Source organism: Helianthus annuus, chromosome 4 (assembly GCF_002127325.2).
Source record: "Helianthus annuus cultivar XRQ/B chromosome 4, HanXRQr2.0-SUNRISE, whole genome shotgun sequence".
Classification (NCBI taxonomy): Eukaryota; Viridiplantae; Streptophyta; class Magnoliopsida; order Asterales; family Asteraceae; genus Helianthus; species Helianthus annuus.
The window spans coordinates 199,319,792-199,326,620 of NC_035436.2; positions in this window are offsets into that span (position 1 = coordinate 199,319,792).

Below are 6,829 nucleotides of genomic sequence, written 5' to 3' on the forward strand. Positions count from 1 at the left end.
TTTGAGCTTGGATTTTCGTTTGGACCAGATTTACTCCTTCAATTGAGAGCTTAAGCAAGATTTAGGGTTTGAGGAGTGGGGGATCGCCCCTTCTCTTGTTCCTGGTCGACCAACACCTCCAAATGGGGTGTTTGGTTTTTGTTTTACTAATTTAGTGACAAGATTTTTAAGCTTTGGCAACTTAAGTCCTTTCACTTTGGACAACATTTTATTTTGTGGCTTTTAATTCTTATTATAGGTATATTCTCAACTATTAACCAACTAGGTTAAAATTTTAGTTGGTGAATTTCTCATTTATTTATTCTTTATATAATTCTAATATAAAGTTTTATATTTTCGGGGTGTTACATGTTATCCTCAAAGAAGCCCACAGTTCCAAGTATTCCGTTCATCCTGGAGCTGATAAGATGTACCAGGATTTAAAGGCAAATTATTGGTGGATAGGCTTGAAAAAGTCCATAGCTGCTTATGTAGCTGAATGCTTGACATGTGCTAAAGTCAAAGCTGAACATCAGAAGCCGTCAGGTTTGCTACAACAGCCTAAGATTCCCACTTGGAAGTGGGAAATGGTGACGATGGATTTCATCACCAAATTGCCTAAGACGCCGAAGGGAAATGATACTATATGGGTTATAGTTGATAGACTGACTAAGTCAGCACATTTCCTGCCCATTAAAGAGACTTACAGCTCTGACATGTTAGCCCAACTGTACGTGGATAAGATTGTATCCTTGCATGGCGTACCAGTATCTATTATCTCGGATAGGGATACAAGATACACATCTCATTTTTGGAGGAGTTTCTAACAGTCACTGGGATCCCAATTGAATTTCAGTACGGCTTACCATCCTCAAACGGATGGGCAGAGTGAGCGTACTATTCAAACGTTGGAAGACATGCTGCGTGCATGTGTAATTGATCTAGGAGGTAGTTGGGACAGGCATCTACCATTGGTCGAGTTCTCCTACAATAATAGCTACCATACCAGCATTCAGGCTGCACCTTTTGAGGCACTATATGGTAGGAAGTGCAGAACGCCCATTTGTTGGGCAGAAGTAGGGGATACTCAATTATCAGGTCCCGACATAGTCTTCGAGACAACGGACAAGATTGTCCAGATTCGCGACCGCCTAAAAGCTGCTCGAGATAGGCAGAAGAGCTATGCGGATGAAAGGCGAAAACCTCTCAAGTTTGAGGTTGGCGATAAAGTTTTGCTCAAAGTATCACCTTGGAAAGGGGTGATGCGATTTGGTAAGAAAGGTAAGTTAAGCCCAAGGTATATAGGACCATTCGAGATCATCGAATGTGTAGGATCAGTGGCTTATAAGTTAAACTTGCCTGAAGAACTCGATGGTATTCATAATGTATTTCACGTCTGCAATCTGAAGAAATGTCTAGCTGATGAGTCGCTAGTCATACCACACATAGATGTGCATATAGACGAGAGCTTAAAATTTGTGGAAAAACCTGTGTCGATTGAGGATCGACAGGTGAAGAAGCTTCGAAGAAAGCTTGTACCTATTGTCAAGGTGAAATGGGATGCCCGCAGAGGTCCTGAATATACGTGGGAGCTAGAATCCACAATGAAAGAGAAATACCCTCAATTATTTCCATAAATCTCGAGGTCGAGATTTCTTTTAAGGGGTTGAGGATGTAACACCTTGAAAAATTTATGCCCAATAATGTATAAACACGTGTCATAAGCTCTGAACGTGAGAAAGAATACTTTGGAGGGACTAAAGTTGACAAACGGGGAAACTATGTGAATATAAGGGTCCAAAGTGTCAACAGTGGATAAATATATTCTAAAATAGCCCTACATAATGTTTATACCTTCAAACGAATGAATCCTGGATCATACGAAGCTAAATATGAAAGAAAGTGAGGAATTACAAACTACAGGGGCTAAATGTGTCAACATGTGCAAAGTATACCTCTGAGTGACCTTTTGGCAGACCCAAAGTATATCTCAGTATGTTCAATCCCTTAAGCTTAATTAGGTTCTAATGCACACTTATGCGTTAAAATGCTTAAAAAGGCGATTTGGAGCCATTTCCGGGTTTTCTGTAAAAATCTGATAATTTTAATATTCCAGAAGGCTCAAAATAATTTATTTATCATAACAAATCAGTAGAAAGCATTCTAGTGAGTATATTTTATCGTTACAAAGCTTCGGGTCTGCCAAAAGGTCACTCAGAGATATACTTTGCACATGTTGACACATTTAGCCCCTGTAGTTTGTAATTCCTCACTTTCTTTCATATTTAGCTTCGTATGATCCAGGATTTATTCGTTTGAAGGTATAAACATTATGTAGGGCTATTTTAGAATATATTTATCCACTGTTGACACTTTGGACCCTTATATTCACATAGTTTCCCCGTTTGTCAACTTTAGTCCCTCCAAAGTATTCTTTCTCACGTTCAGAGCTTATGACACGTGTTTATACATTATTGGGCATAAATTTTTCAAGGTGTTACATCATCCCCATATACAAGCCCTGTTGGAAGAGTTCAAGGATGTGTTTGCTACTTCTACATCTTTACCTCCTTCTAGACCTTATGATCATAGGATATTATTGAAAGATGAGAACATGGTCATTATTCAAAAGCCCTATAGATATCCTACAACACAAAAGGATATTTTTAAGAAGATGACAAAGGAACTGTTGGATACAGAGGTGATTCAGGGAAGTTCCAGTCCTTTTGCAACCCCTGTTGTCTTAGTCAAGAAAAAAGATGGGTCATGGAGGATGTGTATTGACTATAGGAAGCTTAATGATGCTACTATAAAGAATGGTTACCCTATTCCATTGATAGAAGAGTTGTTAGAGGAATTGGGAAGGGCTGTCATATTTTCTAAGTTGGATCTAAGGTCGGGGTATCACCAAATTTGAATGTTCTCTCAAGATGTTCATAAGACTGCATTCAGGAAACATGAAGGCCATTTTGAATTCTTGGTAATGCCATTTGGGCTTACCAATGCACCGACCACTTTTCAGTCTTTGATGAATGTTACGTTCAAACAGTTCTTGAGGAAATCAGTATTGGTCTTTTTTGATGATATATTGGTTTATAGCAGTTCTTTGGAGCAACATTTGGTTCATCTTACAGAAGTCTCGAGTGTCTTAAGAGCCAATAAGCTTTTTGCTAGATTGTCTAAATGTGCATTTGGGGGATCTAGTGTGGAATATTTGGGGCACATCATATCAGGAAAAAGGGTATCCACTGACCCTAAAAAGATAGGATGCAGTTAAGCAATGGCCAGTACCTACGAATGTGAAGCAGTTGAAAGGATTCTTGGGTCTTTCAGGTTATTACAGGAGGTTTATCAAATCCTATGGCATTCTAGCAAAACCACTTACTTCTCTTCTCAAGAAAGACAATTTTATTTGGACAAAAGAGACTACAACAGCATTTGAGAAGTTGAAAGAGGCTCTATGTTCTCCTCCTGTCTTGGCCCTACCTAATTTCGATAAACCCTTTGTTTTAGAGAGACTGATGCATTAGCTTTGGGATTGGAGCTGTTCTTATGTAAGACAATCATCCGCTGGCCTTTATTAGCAAAGCTTTGTCTCCTAGACAACAAGCTTATTCAGTGTATGAGAAGGAGTTATTGGCAATCATTTATGTTGTTAAATACTGGCATCATTACTTGTCAGTAAACCATTTCGTTATCAAGACAGATCAAAAGAGCCTCAAATATCTACTGAAACAAAAATTAACCACTCCTATGCAACATGTTTGGCTTTCAAAATTGTTGGGTATGATTATGAAATTTTATACAAAAAAAGGAGTGGAGAATCAAGTAGCGGATGCTCTATCAAGGGTCCAGGGTCCTGCATTGTTTACCATGTCTCTATCCACTTTAGATGACACCTTGTTGAAGAGGATTAAACCGTCTTGGCAACAAGATCAGGGGTTAGCTGAGAAAGTTATTAAGTTGTCAAGAGGAGAATTAGTTATTGATTTTAAATGGCAAGGTGAACTGTTGTTGAAAAGAGACAGGGTGGTAGTGGGACAGGATGAGAAATTGCAGTTGGATATTATTGGCTTGTGTCGTAATTCAGGAATAGGGGGTCACTCAGGGGTCCATGCTACTACTCAGAGGATTAAAAGCATGTTTAGATGGAAGGGAATGCATAAGCAGGTCAGACAGTTCGTTAGAACTTGTGATACATGTCAAAGGACTAAACATGAGAATGTGGCTTATCCTGGGCTTTTACAACCTCTGCCAATTCCTAAATATGTATTTTCAGACATATATATGGATTTTATAGGAGGTTTCCCTAAGGTAAGTGGTAAAGATTCAATTTTGGTGGTAATTGATAGGCTGACAAAGTATGGTCATTTCATACTTCTTGAGCATCCTTATTCTGCAAGTACAGTAGCTCAACTGTTTTTAGATCATATATTCAAGTTACATGGTTGGCCTCAGACTATTATGAGTGATAGAGATCCGGTTTTCTTAAGTAACTTTTGGAAAGAGTTTACAAAAATGCAGGGTATACAGTTGGCTATGTCTACAGCCTATCATCCTCAGTCGGATGGGCAGACTGAGTTGGTCAATAGGTGTATTGAAGCGTATCTTAGGAGTATGACTTTGAGCACTAACACTCATTGGCTGAAATGGTTGTCTTTAGCTGAATGGTGGTACAACACCAATTTTCATTCAGCTATAAAAACAACACCTTTCCAGGCTTTATATGGATACCCACCTCCGTTATTTTTGCCATACATACCAAAAGATTGTTCGGTAGATGCAGTGGATCAGTTATGAATTGAGAGGGGACAAACTATCAAGCAATTGAGGCAAGCACTGCATGTGGCACAAAATCAAATGAAACAAACAGCTGATGGGAAACGTACTGAGAGGGAATTTGAAGTAGGTCAATGGGTGTATTTGAAGTTGCAAGAATATAGACAGAATACGATGAGAAATTAAAAGCACAATAAACTGAGCCCTAAGTATTTCGGACCATTCTTAATCATAGAAAGAATTGGAAAGGTTGCATATAAGCTAGACTTACCTGATGAGGCACAATTGCATTCGACATTTCACGTTTCATTGTTGAAGTTAGCTCATGGAAATCACTTGGTGGTGATACCTCTTCCTGCCCAGCCACGGTTCAAGTACACTCATGCTGCTGTTGTTGATAGGAGGGTGTGTAAGAAGGGAAATCGAATGAGTATGGACGTTTTGATTCGTTGGACTGACTTACCGGTGTCAGAATCATCTTGGGAAAATTTGGAAGAAATGAAGGTGAGGTTTCTGGATTTCAATTTTGATATTCAATTTTGAGGTCAAAATTGTTAAAGGAAGGGGCATTGTTATGTAGCAAAGTATGAGGGTCTGTTGTGTAATTGTTGTATAGTTCAAGGGTTATATGTGTTGAATAAGTGTAATAGTGTTAGTTGTCTGTTGTACTTAAACAAGAACAGTTAATGATAGTTAGTCAGTTTGTTGTTGAGCTAATATTCTGTTAATCTCTCTCTCTTTCTACTCTCTTTCTAGAATCTCCGTAACAGAGTATTGTTTGCATTTTTCAACACCTTTTTTTTGTGTTTCTGTTTTCTCACAGTTTGTTCTCTTAAGACCGGTGGGTATGGGGAGGATAGTCTCTTTGGGGACTACCTAAGGGTGTGGGGATTAGCCAAGACTACCCCACCATTAATAATATATATATATATATATATATATATATATATATATATATATATATATATATATATATATATATATATATATATATATATATATATATATATATATATATATAGGGGGAGGTTCATTTGAGAACAATCTTCTTAAAAAAAGAAAAAATGAATTAATCTAGACCGTATATTTTTTTGATCAATGGTTGTGAATCAAGATATCATTTTTGTCAACTTTTAATTAATGTTTTAATTACTAAGGGTAGTATAGACATTTTGATGTAGAATATTAATAAATATTTTAAAGAGTTACTCTATTCTTATTAATGCAACCATAAATTTCTCCTTCATTATCATTAATGTATTGGCTCCTACACAAATTTTATTAGAAGTGACAAAATTATTTAAAAATTTTGTGTCATACACATATTTTATTATGAGTCGCAAAATTATTTAAAAGTGTTTGAGTCCTACACATTCTGTATCCTACACCAAAATATTGTATTAATGGTGTAGGAAACGTTGAAAATGTAAGATCATGTGCATGATTGTTTTTATTGTGTAAGGTGCACAACTATTTTATAAGATAGGCTCATTAAATGATTAGAGTTCATTAATTTGAATAACAAAAATAAATAATAGACTCATTAAATGATTTGTTCAAATTACCTTTGTATCCTTTATTCTTTTTATTCTTAATTTTTAATTATTCTCATTTGAACTCTCCACTATATATATATAAAGGAGGAGAGAGAAGTCAATGGGGGGCCCACCAATTTTGCTCCGTCTCCTGCGTCACAATTCCGACGTCTTTGCCGCGATGGGCCCCTAGGGGGCGGTGTTGGACGTTCCTAATGGGGGACGGGCCATGTAACGAAGCCCATACCCATTGGTCTAATTAAGAAAGAATGCGTATAACACCTAGAAACATGTCTTCATGTACAAATCTTATCTCAGCTAGTAATTTTCTTTAAATTATTTTTGTGTTACAACCTTTTCCTTTTCGGTTTATTTTAGTTGAATTTTCGGCTAATTATGCGAAAATTTTGTATATTTAGGGATGCCTACAAGAGGGTTGATAAAGCATAAGAGAGGGAAATCGGAAACTATGCGTATTCATTATTATATTAAAACAAAAGATGTGAGGTTTGGCTCTAGAATATTAGACATAGTTG